Raw genomic sequence first — 20,976 nt, forward strand, 5'->3', positions numbered from 1 at the left:
AAATTGGACACGTCTAAATTATTTAGTTTTTTGCTTTTTTGGTACTGAAAGAGATGATATAACAAAACCAGAAAGAGACAGACTTAGATGTAACATAAAAAAGAATCAGTTTTAGAAAGCAAACTAAAGGAGACAAAACTTCTACATCCTGTTTGTACTGTATTTGTTAATAGCAACTTGGAAAAGGAAATAAGCTTCTGGTCTACAACTGACCAACAAAAGGATGCAGATTTAAACTACTTGTAAAAATGCTGAACTAAGCACTTTTCATAGATATAAGAATTACCAATTCTTGAAAACAGAAATTTAAAACAAACCATAAGTATAATCAATGATCTGTAGTGGTTTCTTCCCTAGTAAGCCAGCCTCCTTTCCAAGTTTCCAGCATAATAAATTACTCATATGTCCATGCTGCCACATACTCAGACCACAGACAATCAAGTGTAAAAAGGCTTTTGGGAACTCTGAGAACCTGAACACTGCCTCTTACTAAGGGGCATCCACCACCAAGTGGATCACCTAAAACCAACATCTCCTTAAAAACTAGCCTTTCCCACAGCTGTAGCTCAAATACACAGGACTAAACAGCCAAGCCAGTACTTGCAAAAGAGTATTTGTTTTGTGTTCTACTGGGAGCATTCTTGAATCATTTATAGCTGGTTTGTAAATGTTAGTTTGTATTAATGCAGGTCAAAGCCTTTTTTTTTTTGCACAAAGAAATCACAGACATTTGTAGAAAATAGTAATTAATGATCATTGTATTTGTAATTGCCAATATGTTTTGGCTAAATTTTATAGTGATTCCAGAAAAAAAAAACACTGAGTCCTGGTTTTCCAACATACTAAACTGATTAAGGTACTTTGAATTATTAACCTTCTGCTTTGAATTATTAACCTTTAATCAGCTATGTGCCCAATACACAGAACTATTCACAGCAAGATAAAGTATTATCCACAGATAAATTACTACCATATGGCTAATTAAAAAATTTTCCAAACATGCTACGAAAACTGAGCACCATCAATATTTTGGTAAAGTGCCTAAAATTTTCTTGTAGATATAGGTAACAGAGGTCTTTACAATGTTTAGCTAGTATGTGCTCATGCTGTACATTATACTAATCCAACGCTTCATTTTCAAAACAGTAATATTCCTCATAAAACACACACTTAACATGGAAGTCTCCCCTTTACAGATGGAACTAATCATGCGTAAGAATGCTTATGACACAGCAGACAAATAAAGACTTTCCTTCAGTGGATTTCAGCAGCAGACGAGCATGAGAGTGCAGACATGAGGAAAAAAATGCTGGTTCCTCTTAATGGGGCTTATGCCATTAAGTTTAGTCAAGACAAGATTCCACCCTCAGATATGAAAAATATAAAATATCTTTCATTCAAGGATCAGAAAACAGATCAATTACAGCGTGTGATGAGCCATTAGTGCATGTGTCACTCAAATTGAAAGTGATTGATCAAGACCATACATCTGTGAGCAAGATGGTCTTGATGCTGCAATTATATATATATATATATATATAATATGATAGAAGATCTCTGCTACTCTTGCTACTCTGCAGGTGGTTAGTCTTGGGGAAGTGTTCCCTCAATATCTGGATTAATATGGTAAAATCTTGCTTGCTCCTGAGGTGGTGTACCAAACTGGCAATTTGCATAAAATAATTAATCATAACTCACACTAAACACTAATATTTGCCCTTATGAGATCTGACTAACTATACATATTCAAAATTTTATGAAGTTTGCCCTATTTAAAAAAAAAAAAAAATCTGCCAGTATGGCGGTGCCACTGCACATTACATCAGTACAAACATGGAAAGTGCTCATCACTGTCTCCCACACCATTTCTCTGCACCTACCACCAGCCTTCCTCAGGTGGTCTCAATAGCTCCAGGCCAAGAATATTTTGTATTAAAACTATGGTTTTCCTGAAAGGGGAACATCATTTGCTTGCTTCAAAATACAGGTTAGAGAAGAAATTTATGCTTTTAAAAGATACTTTTACAGTTTCTATCAAACGTAATTTTGACAAAAAGGTGCTGTAGTGTGAATACAGAGAAAACTCCCTTTGCAGGCTTGACTGAGCAGAAGAAATACACAAAATACCTACTGCCAGCGGTGAAAAGATGGATACTAGTCACAAATTATTCATCAAAAGCTAGTAGAATTCTACAAATGTTTTTCTGCTTAGAACACCAAGTTTTGAAAACCTAACAACACTGACACTATACTTATAGTTAAATATCATACTGTATTTGTAGAATTAAATGCCAGTAATACTTCTTCGCATTGAACCTCTACAAAGTCTACTTTTACTTCCAAAATATCTAAATTCCCTCAAGCATCACTGTAATGGATCAGGGGAAAAAAAAAAAAAGTTGTTCACAGGAAACAAAAAAAAAAACAAAAAAAAAAAAAAAAAAAAAAAAACACAAAAAAAAAACAAACAAAAAAAAAACAAAAAAAAAAAAAACCCAAAAAAAAACAAAAAAAAAAAAATGGGGAGCGTGCCTAATATGCCTGAATTGTTTTCCAGAAACTGTTCTTTTTCTTGAAGTTTGCACACTTTACAATAAAGCTTTTCAACCCACAATGATGGGGAATATAACTTCCTGACAAATATTTGGGGTATGGGAGGTTGTTTTCACTTTAAAAATATTCAGGATTTAAAATACTTTTGAAACAGTGGCAAGCAATTTCTCATTGAAGGCTAATTAGTCTAAGCAGCAAAACCACATTATTACAGAAATACAGTTTCTGGTATCCCAGCTTGTTCAGACTGAGCTTGGACACCAGCCACAGGTACACACATGCACTTGAGGTTACAACATTTTTTATATGATAAGAACAGGACTTGTCTGAACTTATCTTAGTAGCCAAGTATTTTAGAGATATGCTGTGATAAAAGTCCTCTGAAACTGCAATGCCAGCCTAAAAAGTCTCTCAAAAGAGTTTTAGTAGAAAATAGTATGACCCTTCAAGCAATATTATACAACACATGGGACTGCACACATTTTTCTCAAACTAGGATGCCACCATGAGATGCTGTTTTTTAATTCTGCTACCCATGCCATGCTCTGCAAAATGGCAAGAAAGTGCATTAAATTTTCTTCTTCTAAAGATCTTTGAAGCCAGTGTTTTATTTGGTAATATCTCACTAGTTACTAATCAAAAGGAATTTGGAGAGAAGGCAGCTCCATTGGTTTGATAAGCCATAATATGATTTAATTTCATACTTTAAATATTTGCATTTTCTGAAATTGAATTCCTACAGTCAAGTGCAGGTGATTCAAAGGTCACAGCTGTGTAGTTATATCACCTACATTCACCTTGCTGACTTCAAAGCAAATGACTTAACATCAAGTGCATCAATGGCACTTTTCAGTGTTTGTGTAAAGAACTTGTTGATTAGTTACTCTGGCCACACAGTTTTGCAACTGAATTAATGTATTAAGGCATTCTAAATTGATATTACAAGATAAAACATCCCATTGCTAAGGTGCACACATCTGTATTCCCCATCCTGACCCAAAACAGTGCAGTGCTTGATGCTTACTGGAAACTGCATTTTTTTTCTATACAATTCAATCTAAAGCCCTGTGATTCATAGAGATGTAACTTATTTTATAGGTATTTCCAGATAGCTGTGTGGCTATGTAGAAATCAGTCTGGGGGCAGATTAAGACAGGCATTAATATCAAGAAAGCAACTCAGCTAAAACAGCACAGGTAGATAAATGAGGTTCTGTGGTTGCATGGAGCAGAAAATGCCATGGCGTTGTAAGTACAAGTCATCAATTTTTTCAGCACTTCATAAACAGCAATAATATTTAGAAGATGATGACTCCTGGTCTCAGTCAAACAGCAGTAATGAAGGGGATAGAAATGAAAAGCTATGGCAGAAAAATCTCAGATAAAAAAGATACTTTCTTAGAAATCTGCTCATAGCTAATCCCAGAGACGCAGCAGTAGAACAGCTCAACATCACTTTATCATCACGCATGAGGAACTGTTACTCTCAGATCGTCCTAATGAACAGTAGTGGCTGGAAAATGACCTCTGAGGACAGAATTCTTGGAGACTTGCTTTAATTTATAAAGTTGCAGGGGGCTGTGACTTGACAACTGCCTTAGTATTTAAAGCAACAAATAGTATAATTGTATTTAAAATACTCTACTGGGGGGAAGATGACTTAGCAAAACTTACACAGAATGTGCTGCAAAACATAATTGGGATAGTAATGAACAATTTCAAAACCTTTTAAAAATCAAGTTTTCCATGTTTTTAACGAAATACTACTATTTAAATTAAAATTATGAATTTTAGGGGTGTGGGTGTGTATAATGAGCACATTTAAAGTTCTGTTTCAGGAATGAGGCTAAAGGGAGTCAGGTGTCCTATAATGAATCCACTTCATTTACCATGCATCTTCACAACATTAGCAGGGAAACATTATTCACCCCACAGAAAACATGGCTGAAAAGTAGACCACTGCCTGTGACAAGAGCTATTGTTTTTACTTCCTGAATGGCTTTTGGGACAGACCCTTTTAGAGTGGTGAAATCTCACAGGAAACATTAGGCTGCAGTTAATTCTGTAACATACAGCAGGTACCACACAGATTCATGGGATAAAAGGTATTGTTTTTGTACTGGTCAAAACATCCTGTGAGGGCGGGGGGGGAGGGAAGTTACATTTCAGCAGCACTAAAACTACCAGGCTTAATTTAGACTTTATCTGAGATTGCCATCAGACCAATTTCCAAAAAAGCATTTGTAAAATGTCTGTGGGAAACTGGATCTGAATTGTCTGGGTAAAATAATGGAAATAACTGCATAATAAAAACAAACTCACCAATTGTAACTTAAGTCAGAGTTACAAGGTGCTTATATAGCTTGAGTTTTAAGATATTAATATAACCTGATATCAAGATAACCTAAACCATCATTTTTATATATCTATATAACCTGATATCAATATAACCTGAATCATAGCCTTTTTTACCTATATAACCTGATATAAATAACTTTTTATACAATATAATATATAATATAATATGGTTAACTAGTTGCTTAATGCTGAATAGACAAAAAAAAAAAAAAAAAAACTCACCAGGTGGATAGCTTTAGAGATAGATAAGTATAGTACTAATGAAAAATTGGCAGGTGCAAAGCCAATTAGATACAAAATTAAGAATTTAGACCAGTTAAGAACAGACAGACAAAGGAACACCATAACTGTGCATATTCTGAAGACAAAGTTGAAAAGTTCAGCTATGACGAACACTTTGGAAGCCTGCATCAAAGACCCCTGACGACCCCCAAACTGGGGAGATGCAAGCACAGTGCAAAAGAACTTATAACCATGAGATCATACAATGTAAATTAGTTCTGGAGCCTACATGATGATGTTGTAGTGACATAGTGACACTAAGCAATATTTACTGTATAAATACACCGCAGCACTTGACAATGGTGGGTGAGTCAGGTGTAGATATCCCCCTCACCACCAGCACTGCAGTAAACAAATACCTGCTCTATAGACATCGGTCTATGGGGATTTATTTCCAGCCCATCTTTCACACATCATTAGAAAGACCCCTTCCGAATGATTGCATCCACACAAAGCTTTCTGCCCCAAAATGTCCTACTGGTTGTGGTATCAGTAGGACTGTTAGAAACTCCAATGTGGACAAGGATCTAAGCAATTAATACTATGCTCTTGCTCCTAAATGTCATTTCTGTCTTGCAGTAAAATTGTTATTCTTGCCAGGAAATAAAAGTGTCTGTGCAGCAGTAGATACATACATGCTTCAAATACATATCCCTCCATATGTATTATTTTGTCAATGTAAAATGAAAGAATACCACACATTTCAACACTAATTTCCCAATCCTAAATCACAGATTTCCCAAGCAATTTAATGGACTGATTTAAATAGATTTTCTTAAAAGATGCATAGACTGATTTCTTTTAAAAATGGAAATTTAAACCAAGGCCCTTATGTTTGCCTTTAAGAGTCTCCAAAGGAATTTTCAGAAGCAAATTAATCCCCTTTTTGCACATTTACAGAGCTGAGTCAATCCGATCATGGACATAACTTTCTTACTTAACAAACAGTTATGAATTATTTTATTTTCATTATTTTGTAATGTTATTCTTTGAATGTTGCAGACTTTTAAACTAGTGACAGTGCAGAAAACCATGAAACTTTAGTTTTTCATTACTAATGATCATCACCTCCTCCATCTGCTTTACTACTCTAAAATTCTCCCATTCTAATAATTCCTCATATCTTTTATTCTACTTTCCAGTGATTTTTCCCCTGCCATTTTTTTAACTTGTTCATCTTATCTTCCATTTGGTAACCTGTATGCTTGTAACTCTCCTGCAGTGTCCTCATGTCCCAGTGACTGGAATGGTCTGACATTCTTCCAAGCTCGTTGGCCAGTGTTTGTATGCTTTGATTTCCTCTTTAACTACTCAAGTCTGTAGTATTTTTCTTCCAGTTCAACTGCTGCCAGCTCTGACAGAAACCATAATTTGCTAGTTTTTTGGTTTTTTTTTTTGTAAAGCACTAAGATGGACAACGAGCTTTAGACTTAAGATGACTTTTTTTTTTGCCTCGAAACTTCCATTGCAACTCAGATTGTTACGGTCAGTCATTTAAAAGAAAATCAGAAAGACTATTACTGAAGCACTAAATGCATAAATCAGAGCATTAAAAACCAGCCACAGAACCTCTTGGGGATGCAGGGTCTAAATACCCTTCTAGACATTACAGGCTGGAAAATACACAACAGGCAGCTCTAGTCATCCAAAGCAAGACTTAACAATTAAAAGGAATGGACAGACAAAACACAAAGTAGCTCAGCAATTCAGTTGTTTACAGGCCTTAGTCAATACTCAAATTGATGCTTTTTTCATATTTCCAGATCTCCATCCGGCTACAACATTTTCTTTGCAATGGCTGACTTGAACTATTTTTTCAGCTTCAACCAAGTTCTTTAAAAGACACAGCCTTTTCAATGATAGGGAGTTTTGCAGGATGTGCCTATGGGCTGCTGAACAGACCCAACAAGCTGATTTAGCAAGGAATACAAACCAGTTACTCCCCTGCTTTCACAAATACGGTTGATGACATCGTCCTACAAGATGTTTATGTGCTTTTATAGACATGGGTTAAATAGACATTTTCCTTGAGAGGCTGAGTTGTCTGAAGAAAGGCATGAACTGGCCTTGCCTTCTACAAAGAGGTGGTGACTGACCTGGTGGGATGGGGAAGACTGGGGATGTCATGAAACTTGATTCTTTAAATTATTTTTAACTTGCAAGGCTCCTCTATAATCTGTAAAGTCAAACTTCTGCGATATGGATTGAATAAGTGTTCAGCAGAGTGGATTAAAAATGGGCTGGACTGTTGGGATGCGGTGAGCAGTGCGAAGTCTAACTGGTGACTGGTGATCTTCAGGGACTGACTGATGCTGGGGATACTCCAATCTCCCAACTTTATTAGCAATATAGGTGAAGGGATGTAATATATCTGCAGCAAATCTAAAAGTGGAGTTGGGGGGATTACTTCACATGCTGGAAGGCGAGTTTGCTATTCAGAGGGACATCAATAGCCTGGAGAAAGGTGCTAACAGGAACCTCGTGAAGAAAACTGTCTTGTTCCTTGTTGGGATGAGGAGCTCCTACTGCTGTCTACAAACAGATGATGGGAGCATACAGTGAAGGCACAGCCAGGGTGTTGTTGGAGGTTCAAAGTCTCAGGATTAGAAGCAATGGACACAAGTTATAAAACAGGAAAATACCATCAGAGCGAAGGAAGTATTGTACCATGACAGCCACCAAGTACTGGAACAAGCTGCACCACAGCTGATCTCATCTCTTTGAGACGCTGGAACCTCACAAAAACACTCTTCCTTCCTAGAGACCAAGGATTTCTGCTGCTCCAGGTTTATGTTTGTGTCCACATGTATGAGTGTGAGCAGATGTGTGCCCATAATTTAGTTCCATGAATGGAGAAGTATATTTGTGCCTCTCCATATTCCTTTGAAATGTTCATATCAACCCAAAATGTAAATAAGTCTTACCAAAAACAAAAGGATAAATTTATCAGTTTTGTTGTGAGTTACATCTGGCCATATTTTAACTTCTGAATCACTCAACTTGAATTCATCCCAAAAAACCTAAACTCTCTTCTGCAAACACACCTTTACCACACGTAAAAGAAAAGAATGGGGGGTGAGGAAGGGAATGAACCTGAATGTATTGCATAAACAAAAAAGAAAAGCTCCCAGTGAGAAGATGTGCAGTAAGCTGTTGTGTGTGCTCATGTCTAAGGCACTTTATGCTAACTATAGAATTAAACTTTCCAGTCTCACAAGACATGATGGAGATAGGTCTCTAAGCTTTGCTTCACAGAGGAGTATTCCTTTGGAAAATCAAGCCATTCAGCTCCTCTAGACTAAAATTAAAGCCACTGTATTTACTGAGTATTTATGGTATTACTGTCATAATTTCACTTCAAAAGAGAATGTTACTTTTCCCCACATATTGTTTGCATAAGAAAATAATTGAGCATACAATATTCAACAACATTCATAAAATATTTCACGTATGCATAAGACATATCATAAATCCTGAACTCCTAAAGAAAGAAGAGCAGGAGGACAGCACAGACCAAAGTTTTAAGTGGAGATAGGTAGAGCAATATTACCTTTGAGACCTAACTAGCAGTAAGTGCCATTTAAAGGAATATACATAAATCAAACTGAAAAAAGTAGGTTTTAGATTAGATATAAGGATGAAATTCTTCACTGTGAGGGTGGTGGCGCACTGGAACAGGCTCCCAGGAAAGGTCGGGATGCTCCACATCCTGGAGTGTTCAAGGCCAGCTTGAATGGGCAACCTGGTCTAGTGGAAGTTGTCCCTGAGGACACCGGGAGGGGGGGACCAAGGTGATCCTCAAGGTCCCTTCCAACCCAAACCATTCTGTGATTGTAACTCCCTATTTTGTTTAACTGACTTTTGTTTTATTAAGAGGTATGGCTTCACTCCTATATTTGACACTACACTCAAGGAAACAACACTCAAAAATATGTAAGTTGCTGGAATGAACCAGCAATACAGGAAGAAGGCCTAGTTATGTTCAAGGATGAAAATTCCTATTATAGTCTCAGCAGTAAGTTCAGCAGCTGTCTGAACCACAAAGAATGACTGTGTTACATATTAACTGCTTAAAAAGTGTCTGCAGCAGCTTGACTTGCAGCACAGATGCAGGAGTTGTATAGTGAGTGAGTGAAACGTTTACAGGAGAAAGGAACCTACAACAAACAAGCTTGTAGAAGCTTTTTTGGTGCTTTCACATACATGTGTCTCTAAACATGGAGTACATTCACTGCTCCCACAGAAAGAAATGCTGGATTAGGATTTTAACATGTCTAGAAAACACTACTGAGACCAGCTGCAGATATTGCAAGACACCCTGCAAACCTACAAACTGCCAACACAAGCCAACAAGCACAACATTATCCTGCTCCTTCTGTTCAAGCAAAATGGCCAAGCCTAGAGAAGACATCAGTTCTAACCCTTTAGTCGGAATCAAAGGTTATTTACATGGTTATAGTGTGCTTGGTGAACACACAAGCTGAGCTTTCCTAAGGATGTTGATACTTCCATAAATAGGCTAACCTCTACTAATATTTTCTCTCTATTGCACAAAACTGTCCTCTAGACTATTCCTAAATGGTAAATTAAAAACAGTATCTCAAAAGTTATTACATTTTATTTTTCTGAAGAATTATACTATATCTAAAGCAAAAGACAAAAGTTTCAATATGTATTTGACTAGTTATAAATCACTACACTATTTTACCCATACTTAAAATTTTTAAAAGTAACTGATAGATAGTTTTGTAAAGGAAAAATAAATTTTAGAAAATCAGCTAAAAACTGTAACTTGCAGAAAAAAAACTCATCTGCACCAATAATAAAGGGAGCTCTTCTTTAAGCTCTTTAACAAATGATCTAAACCAAACTGTTAGAAAAGAGGAATGTGAATGACTAAACAAACCGTTGAGTAAACATTCCCCAGCTGCAGTTTTCAGCCTAATACCAAGTTAAAATGTGGAGATTCCATCTACCTTCTGCAAAACGATTAAACTTCAGAAACAAAGCAACATTATATGACATACATGACTCACAAACCATAGTCACTGCAAACAAAAACCACTAGACATTTATCTCTTAAAAACAAAAAAGACACCAGGACTGGCACCAGTCTGCAATGCAAGAAAGAGCATGTGATACTTAGACACTTGTGTATTAGTTTAAAAATAAGCTAGATAAGCATGTGATGAGTGACAATTTTGTACTTGACCTTTGCTTTAATACCTCCCTTTCAAAAGTCCATCAACAAAACTCCTAAAAAAAAAAAAAGAGCTAAAACCTTACATCTCATCCAGTATGTGGAAAATAGACCCTAAAATCAAAATTCTACATAGAAAAATAAAAAAACATATATTTGAAGGATAAATTCAGAAAAAATATTTTTTCTTTAAAAAGCATTGAGCTCTTGTTGTAAACCTAACTGATGAAATGCAACATGTTAAATTACAGAGACAGAAGCTTGGGGTGTATATTTCCAGTGGGAATATTTCATTCTGCCTAGCAGGCAAGCAATTTGGAAATATGAGTTCTTCTTTCCTGAGGCTGACCAGGCCTACAGGATTGCACAGGAAATTCTTTTAAGTCAGGAAATGAGGATGCATTCTGCATGGGACAAGAAACCCTTACTTTAGGGTATTACTTTCTAAAGTGTGAAACCACAACATTTATCTCTGGAGTAAGGGTCTCCATCAGCATTAAGCAAGTCCATTATTATGCATAGTGCTTGTATCTAAATCCTCATGAGTTTTCCTGTTGCTGTTTATTTAAAATTTCCCAGAATCACAGAGTGGTTGAGGTGGGAAGGGACCTCTGGAGATCATCAGGTGCAAGTCCTCACTGCTCAAAGCAGCAGCAACCACAGTGTGTCCAGGTGGCTTTTGATTATCCCTAAAGATGGACACTCCACAACCTCTGGGCAACCTCTGCCAGAGTTCAATCACCTCCTCTGTAAAAGCAGCTTTTTCATATGTTTAAATAAAATTTATTATATTTCAATTTGTGCCCCCTACCTTTTGTTCTGTCTCTGAAGAATACTAAGAACAGCCTGACCCTGTCCTCATTAGGCACATCCAAGCATAGACAGAAAAGCTCACCTTCACAACCATTCCACTGGGCCTATTCCAGTCTCTCTTTATCTCTCTCTATCAGAGAGCTCCAGCCTTGACTCAGTACCCCGGGTGTGTTCCCTGAGGGCTGGGCAGAGCAGAAGGATCATCTCCCTCCACTCTCTGGAGACACTCTGCTCAGTGCAGCCTGGTAGGCTGTCGGTCACCTTTGCTGGCTCATGTTTATCAAGAACTCTTTTTTTGGGGAAAGAAGCCTTAAAAATGTGGTTTGCCCATTTTAAACTCAAGGTAAGGAGATGCATGGCACAGAGTTTCATATTTTAGGCCTGACCTTGCTGTCAGTTTTGTGTTTTACTAAATATATATGATGTTGTCAGTGGTGATATTAAGTTTCAGAAGCAAAGCTGTTAACCATATTCCCAGCAGCATAACATGTTCTTTTAGGCTTCTTTCTTCACTTTTATTTAGTGTATTCAAGATACAGAGTAAAGACTTAAGAGTCCCCTACCACTCCTAATGTAAACTAAGAATCTCCCTAAAATGGTCAACCAACAGTAATTCTGAAAAGAGAAATTAATCATTACAATTAATCATCAAAAGAGGTAAAAAAATTTAACAATAAATTTTCATTTACCATCACCTCTTCAAGAGGTCTTTACCCTGAAGTCAAAACCAAATATGGCAGCATCAGAGAAAATTTCTCACTGCTCCAAAAAAGCCAGACAACTAAACTCCATTTGTAAGGATAAAGCCTGTTTTAAGTAACACTGACACAATCCCACCAACAGGCACTCTGGTTTCTTGACTCCTGGGGAATGATATGCAAACAGGAAAGCAGCGGCTTTCAGACTTGCAGTTGTGTCTGCAAGAAAGGACATTAACGAGAATCACACACAAAGTTCCGCTTTCATCATGCCAGGACTATTTCTTTTGGATTCGCATTCTTGCTATACAGGACAAGATGAGTCCCTGAAGATGTAAATAAACCAAAGGAAAAAGAACAGATTAAACAGAGGTCTAAAGAGCTGTCTCCTTCACATGATGATATACATGACTTAATGTTACACTGCTAACTATAACTGTCAAATTTAGGCTCATTCCATATAGACCTTTCATGTCTGGAAAGATGGTTTATTCAAACACAAGTCAGGAGCTCCATCGAACACCTGACATACTGATGTAAACTTTTACTTTGGGGAGCTTCATCTACCAGTACACTTCATAGGGATAGAGAGAAACATCTGATCCTAATTTTCTAGACACAGTAGTTGAGAAGCACTTGACTGAAGCCTCCTGTACTTCTTGCTATACATCAGAGCAGAAGGGAATACAGAACACTTGTACAAGCCTCACTCCACACTCCTCAGCAGAACTAGCATGCTGAAAGAAGTTATACAACTACCTTTTACTACAGTCCAAATATGGATCTAAGATCTCATTTTGCCACCTTTTTTTTCCTCTCAATTGAGTCTGGTCTAAAGGAAAACAAGGATGACAACTTGAACAAGGGAACTAATGGGTGATCTCTATCAAGAGAGAAGGACCATGTGAAAGATCTTGTCTAGTCAGGGAATTATCCAGTTCAGTTAATCAATCACAACCACAACTATTAATAGTTGGGGTAGAACCGACTCCAGCCACTTCTCAAATCTTCACTTCTGCATTTGTATTTCTCTACTTGAAAAAAAGCCCAAATATCTTCTAGGTAAAAACACAAAACAGACATGGTTTTCCACACACTCCCATAATTGGTATCCTGCTGACAGAGAAAGTAAACTAGCTTTTGTGTGCCCTGACATTGCAAGCCCCCCTGAATTAGCACAGTACTGTTACACTGATCTCTGCAGCAGAAGAGTCCAGAAACATCTCAGCATTTTTCATGATCTGCTGAGTACCCTCAGTTTCTAAAGCAGCAACTTGCCCAGAAAGAGATGATCCAGAAGAGACCTCAAACTCAGGAAATCAATCTCATTTGTAGCAGTAGTTCGTTAGTGAAAACACATGTGATTTGTTAGATATGATTCATTTTGGTACGATGGAAAAAAAAACCTAAAACAACTAGTCAAAAGAAAATTTAAAGCAAATATTTCAACAGGTTTTTGTTAAGACTCCTTGTTGGAAAAAAATTTTGCACATCCACAAAAATTTACCATTTATTGCCTAAATTGCACAACTGGGGATAGGGGACTCTTCAAGTGCCTCTTTTAAATTTATTTATCCTTGGTGTAAACACTCAGTCTCATAAGATGCGTCTTGCAGTAAAAGCAAAAGGAGAAGGAACACAGAGATCTGTGCTAAACATCCTACATTTTTTAGTATCTGAAGCACAAATAAAACTATTACTCTATTCAGTGTAACTTGTTTTTGCAATCAGGTATTTGATCTTTTTAAATAATGACAGTCAAGAATAATAATACAGAAAATACACAAATTTTGAGACTCTTCAATAACATTAACAGATAAAGAAATAACAGAGATAATGTAAATTATCTAAAAAATAAGGGTCATATAATCCAATAAGTTCAAAATTCACAGCTTATTTGAACTTTAGCATAAATATCAGAATTAAAGAGTGCTATTTTTTTTCTTTTCCATATAAATAAGTCATATAAAGATACTATCCAACACAAAACATTTGAAATAATATTAATAATCTTAGAACACGTTACATTGGATTTTATGCCACCTGTTATCTTCCAAGTACAATCTCAATATTTGACTTTTCATTTATTATTTGCTTGGATTTTTTTTAAAGTACCTTTTCTCAGTGATTTTGCTCTTATGTTCCATACATATGATCACAGTTTAAATGCCCTATTCCTCCCTATTTTCAAATCCTACAAATTCATACATGTCAATGAGATTATCATAAACACATGCTTTTGTGTACTTGATAGGTAATGCAAAATAATCGGTTGTGGGTTTTTTTTTGTTTTGTTTTTGGTTTTTTTTGAAGCTCAAAAATCTTGTTCATGGAAAACTCCTTTTCCATTAAAATTCTCTCTAGGTCAATTCTAAGAACAAATTCAAGACATTTCCCAAATCTGATTCTTATTCTGACACCTCCCTTAACACATTTCCCTCTCAGGTCTCCAAAAAGAAAATCCACCTTGACCTGAAAGGACACAAGAGACACTTCAGTCAGACCCTTTGACAAGATGCTTTCATTTTTTGTGACATTTAAGATGTCATAGTGATGACAGCAAAATAAGTTGGTTTTATTATTAGGCAACTAGAAGTTACATGATTGTGCTGATGAGCAGTAAAGGCAAAGGCATGAGCACTTAGCTTTAAACACTTAGGCTGTACAACACTTTAAAAAACAGACCACTAAACCACCGAGAACTATGAGTACATAAAAGCTCAGGCATTTCTCATACTAACATTCAGCAAGACAGTATTTTTGAAAAACAATGGATTCTCTAGTGCATGTCTTGTTTTTCCAGTTTGGGGGATTTTTAATATGAAAAATTGTGACTAAAGAAAACACAGTATCAATTGTAAGTTTGACATAGGAGCTTTCTTCCCAGTCTTTACTGTAATCTGATAAATGAATAAAGTGGTTCTCAGTATTTTGTCCAGATTTCCCTTAGGAAATACAAATATGGGCATTAAGAAAAGGGACACAGATGAATGCTCTGCTCAACAGGGAGGAATTTCTCTCCAACCTCAGAGAGCATAGTGATGTCAGAATTATGGCTATATGAAATTGCAAACAACTTCAGAACAATCTCTTCCCAGACAGACTACAAAATGCAGCTTGTTGTGCGATCCAAAACCACTTCTGCGAGTAAGCATTTGCCAAAGAGGCAGGCAGGAAGTCGCCTTACAATACTCTGTGCTAACCTGTAATCAGGTTCCAGGATGTTAAAGCTGTCTCATCTTCTGAATCAGCCTTCGAAATAATCAGGAATGTGGCATTGAAAGGATTGAGCTGAAAGTGCAGGAAACTGCATATCATAGTTACACAAAGCAAAATCAAGCTTGGTGTTCCCCCACGACTCTTAGCCTTTCCCCCACATAGTTTAAGTTGAAAACTGGGGATTGTGTTAAATTCTGGTGATCTTCCTTTTGGGTTAAGAGAGTCAAAGAACTGCACAGAACTGTGGGAAGCCACCTAGTGACAGAGGAGCACAAAAATGCCTGGAGCTGCCCAAAGTTTTAACAAGATGACGCAGTTGGAGCATGTGATTACCGCTGTTTTTCTCACTGACTTACAAGTTGTGTGGTATACTAGAGTTTAGAGAATTGCACAGTGATTTCTGGCAAGTTTTGAGTCTTACTAAGTCTCGTAAATGAACTGTGAAATAGCAAATTTTCTCAAGATGAGATGTACAAAAGCAAAAGGAATTATATAAAAATGTATAAGGAGAAGGTCTGATGCAAATTTTAAACTCATGGTGGCACTATGCAGTTCAGTTCTGTGGGGCTGGAAGGAAATAACCCAGGGGAAGCAAATGTGCAAAAATGGAAACAATCAAAACAAACTATTTTCTTTTAACTCGATGCAGAAGTAATTCAGTAGATTTGAAAGAGGAAGTTTTCATGACCCAGAAAAAATAGCTGTATTACATGTATTTAACCACAGCATTTTTCACAAACTGAGAGCTCACAAAGTAGCATGAAACAAAACACTGAACAGAAAGATTTCCAGGCCAGTAGTGCTCAGTGTGTACAAACAATGTCATAATGATTTTTGCCTATGGCAAAGAACTTTACCAACATGTACCTTCTGATGCCACTGAAAAACCTCACTGCATGAAAACTGCGTATGACTTATGAGAAAAGCCAAATGGACAATGCAGATTTAGATGTCATTTTACTTTGACATCATCAAATAGCACCATTGAAGCAACTGGCACAAAATCCATCATCATAACAACAGGGAAATCAAATATATGTGTTCCATTACATTATAATACAGGCAGTATTAAAATCTAGTATGAAATTGCCAGAGTATGTCATTCTGAATAGCAGAAGAAAGCCAAAGAAACACCTATTTACAGGAATAATTCTTAGGTGTCATATGCCAGCAAACTTAATGAGGGACTGGCCAAGCATTTATTGGAAAGGAGAACATGCATGCTGTTCATTGAACACATGCTTCTCCTAGAGCCATTCTAACAGCATTAAACAACAGTAATGAAAAATACAACCTGAGAAATGAGTATGAGATTTTCAGTCATACCACAAATGATGTCATGACTACAGATATTTGACGTACTAATGAGAAAAGTCCTTTAAAGACTCCTTGAACACTCTTTTTTTTTTTTTTTTCTCTCAGAATTGCTCTTGGCAGAGGATCATGCTCTAATCCATCCATACATGAGCCCAGTTCATGATTCCTTTGTCATTGAAAAAGACAGCATGACATCAGAGAAATTCAGATCCTATAGCTAAGGGGTTTCACAACTTCTGTACTTGAAATCCCAGAGATAGAACTGAAATTCAAAGAAGTGAGTTCAAGCAGTGAAGACTCCAAAAATGAGAAAGAAGTAGCATTATAAAGAGAGTAATGGTGGCAGAAATCATGAAGGTATGTACAAAGCTGAGAAACAACAGTCTAAAAGCATAAGAGAAAAAATTGTTTCTTACAAGCAAATACTTAGTGAAAATTTTCTATCCTTATTATATATTTATTATAGGTATTTAATAAACATCTTCCTTTTTTGTGAGGGATCATCTTGAATTCAAGATCATCTTCCTTTCAAGGTTAGCATGGTAGCAGACATTTACTCTAGAGGGATCTGCAAAACATCTGCATCATATTCACTATTAATCAAAGCAATTTTGTATAATACAGCTCAACACAGATGGCAAAAATACCATAGGCAATGGGAGGAGGAACTGAAGGTATCAACAGCTTCCACCTTCCCATAGCAGAAGGGAACTTATCATACTAAACTCCAGACAGTCCCATGAAGATGACTAGGCCTGATACTTCTGTGGGATGAGGAGGACCACAAGTACCTCCACCAAGAGAGAGAAAGGGTTACCTCCTCCTCCTGCCCTCAGCTGTTGATTTCCATGAGCAATTAACCCCTGCAAGCTGCACCAGCAGATGGAGGTTCTGGCACTGAAGGAGGTGCAAATCCATGCCACAAAATGAGCTGCAGAAAACAGAAATCAAGCTACTCAGGAGGTCCTTTTCTGGTCCAATCCACTTACTTTCCTTCCTGCTTTCTTAAATTACCTGTCTGCATAAGCTACTGAAGGAAACTACCTTGTAAAACACATCACTTTTCTGCATGAGGAAGCACAGTGGGCAAGGACATTCTCAGCAATGGGGACACAGAAGCAGGATAGACACACAGAACAGAAACGACTAAAAGATCAACAAGCTGGTAAAATCAGAATGCGAGCCACACTGATTGATCACCTCTTTATTATAAACAATACAATTTTCCCAGGTTTTTAGTGAAATTGCAACCATGAAGCACCTAGGGATTTTGTAGCACTTTTTAAAACAGACTATTACATATAATTTTATATACCTTCTACAGATGTAATTGTAGTAAGAAATAACTAATTGCAATTGCAAGAAATTACTAATAACTGAGAAAGAGAGAAATCTTTCAGAGAATGTCATCAATATGCTATTTAAATATCTAATTAAGAAATAATGACCTTAGATGTGAGTTACAGTAAGTTGCAGTGGAAAAAGACCTTAGGCAAAAAAGTAGATTGTCAGGACTTTCTGTTGTAAACAACTGATTTTCCTTTTCCCTCAATTACAATAATGTGGTTTCTGCAAGTTTTGGACTACTAGGTTTTCAGATTTTATTACTAAAATTAAAATGCCTAGATACACACAACTATGTCACCCATAATTTTCTTTATGTAAATTGTTCTGTGAATTGTGCCAAAACAGAACAGATTAATATCTGTTACATGCACATTTGAAATACATGCTTGATAGATAGTATAGCCAAAATCTAAATATATGAACATGCAAAGACTACTTGAAATATAAACAAAAAAGCCTGATGCAGAGCCTGTATGTGTTTTTCCATTCAAAAACACATACACTACCTTCCTAGATTTTCCACCTTCCCTGCTTCTGAGGGTAACTGACATGATAGGCTCTAGTGTGTCATCAATGTTTGAGCTAAACAGTTATGAAAAGTACCTATTTAAATATTATAAGGTAAGGTAGGGCCAAAGTAATTATATATAGCTTCATATTTCCTGGGGAGTTCATTCTAAGCATTTACCTTGAACTCCACTAGAAGTAAATACAATACATGTGCATGTAATATGTAATTATATACTAACTGCATTATTGTAATCCAAAGAAATAATATTTTGCCTCTCTAAGCACAATAATGAATGCAGATCAAAATATGCTCTCATTTTGTATTCTAAAAATCAAAATCTTCTTTTGACTTCAGCACCACTTACATGAGTACTTGAAAAGTAAAGCATTAAAATACAGAAAAAGTGTATGTTATTAATAAACAAACTAAATTGGGTAAACTGAAAATGTGGAATTCGTCCTTGTAAGTACTCAGTAAGATTTTAGCAAAATATAAGCAGATTTGTAATTCAGACTCACTGTTCATTCAAAATGGGGACAGTAATATTTTAGAGGGCAATTCAAAAACATTGTGTCATAGCTGGATAGACAAAAATATGCAAGCAGTTGCCAAAAAAGCAAGTTATCACTGTCAAACAGTAGGTGATCCAATTTTTCACATACCAGAAAGATTTTAATTTTCCATCTCTCTATATGTTTTTATCTAGAGATAACTTTGTACTAAGGAATAGATTTCAGTTACAAGAATTAACACAGAAAGTCGAAGAAATGGCTGTTCTGCTGAACTGATGAGATTATTACTGAAATATCCCACAAATTTCAGCACAGAAAGGCAATATACAGAAAGGTTACACATGCTCTCACACTTAAGCCACAACATCCTTATCTGAGAAATCAAAGATATTTTGATATAGTTTCAAGATGGTGACTCCAGAAAATTCATCCCTGTTACAAAGAAATCAGAGGTGATGTGAACAAAGCATTTTCAAAGGTGGACCCAAAGGTGTAGGTAATGTTTGCTAAATGCCACAAAAAGGTAGAAATCTAGCTCAGACAGTTCAACTAGCCAAAAATCTGGATAGGCAACACAGGTCACTGCAAGAGCTCAGGGATTTAACAGTCACAGTTAAGGCCTCTTTTTGTTTAATAAACAACAATTTGTTACTGTAATTAGAAAAAGATCTAATAGATGCTAGTAGATCTCTGTACTACTTTGCTAAATATTAATTTTAAATCACTCTTTAGACTGGCTAGACCATATTCAGGTATAATTAGATGCCCACTTCACTAATAAAAACCTGCAGAAGCATCCTGAAGTGTTCCCAAGGACTTCAGTATCTCTCAGTGAAGTATCTTATGCTGGCAAAGGAATAAATACTGTTCTGACTGGACTCTACACATCTATCCATATACTGGCATCAAATAGGAAGCAAAATTTTTCCCTCCATCAGAGCAGGAAAACAGAGCCCTGTGCTTCTCTTTTTGATCTCTGTTGACACTCTCCTCATTTTTGAGATTATGCTATGTTCATTTTGGTTTTGAATTCCCTGTTCAGGGCATTTTAATTCTTCTCTAGCCAGTCATATGAGCAGTGTAGTAACTTTCCTACTCCATTAGAAAAAGTAGAAACTCCAAAAAGAACACAGAAAGCACTTCAATAGACCTATATGCAAACCCACCCATCAGTAAATTCTAGTGTGGGCTCATTTTAAGGTGATATTATACTCTTCTCATGCTTCCCAGGGCATCCAGAAAAAGCACAAATAAAGTCATATTTGAATGTATGTAAATGTTATTAAGGGAGTTCAATTCATACCAACAACAAAGATACATGAGCAATAGTCCAAGCAACAAAGCAGATACAGAATTAATTAACATAGGGAAAAACAAGTCTCGATCCCATTAAAGAGAGCTGTTTAGGTGGCTCCATGGGTTATGAAACTAGCACTAATGAAGATGAGACCACAAGGAGAAAAAGATTTTTCCCTAGACCTAAATGAAGCTGTAATACAAAATGAATTTGAGAACATTTCTCTTTCTTACTTCAAACTAACAGAAAAATCACATTAGAAGATTAGTTTAAAAATTTATGCCTTTTCTCCAAACAGCAGTTAACATGCTTTTCTACTACTATTACCTGGCTTGTTCCAGGTAAGATGACCTGTACAATATATGCTAATGACATAAATAAAACTGGACAAGATTTAACAAAATGCCTTAATTCAAAGCAGAAAATTTTTTTGGACTACAGGAACAAATCACTGTTTCTAGGTTCAGATCTACTAATATCACTGCAGGATATTCTAAGATTAAGACAGCTATCTGGGGACTGTGACAATCCCTGGTTTTTGACTGCCTATTTTATAGAAAAAAAAGCCCTGATTTGAAAACTATTGCAAAGTGTTTTCTAAATCATAACAGAGAAAGCAAACCATACAGGAAGGTCACTTATATCTTACGAGGAAATTACAGAGGCCAATCTACAGCTTGTATGGGATACTGGGATGGTAAGGACTTCTTATGTAACTACATAGGGAAAAATGAAGAGTCACTAACATATCTCTGCGTGTCAGAGAAGTCTGGTAAATCTCCTGTGCCTCCATTCCAGTAACTGACCATTAGTCTCTGCAACATAGTTGGAAACTCTGAAACATGTCACTCCTGGGATGGGAGCTGTTCT

General features: G+C 36.4%; 1 protein-coding gene across 4 annotated transcripts in view; it reads right to left on the reverse strand.

Moving 5' to 3' along the window:
- CDKAL1 (CDK5 regulatory subunit associated protein 1 like 1) overlaps positions 1-20,976 on the reverse strand; it is a 378,840-nt gene that overhangs the window by 211,960 nt on the left and 145,904 nt on the right. The gene's annotated exons all lie outside the window — the stretch shown is intronic.

Source organism: Vidua macroura, chromosome 1 (assembly GCF_024509145.1).
Source record: "Vidua macroura isolate BioBank_ID:100142 chromosome 1, ASM2450914v1, whole genome shotgun sequence".
In the NCBI taxonomy this organism is placed as follows: Eukaryota; Metazoa; Chordata; class Aves; order Passeriformes; family Viduidae; genus Vidua; species Vidua macroura.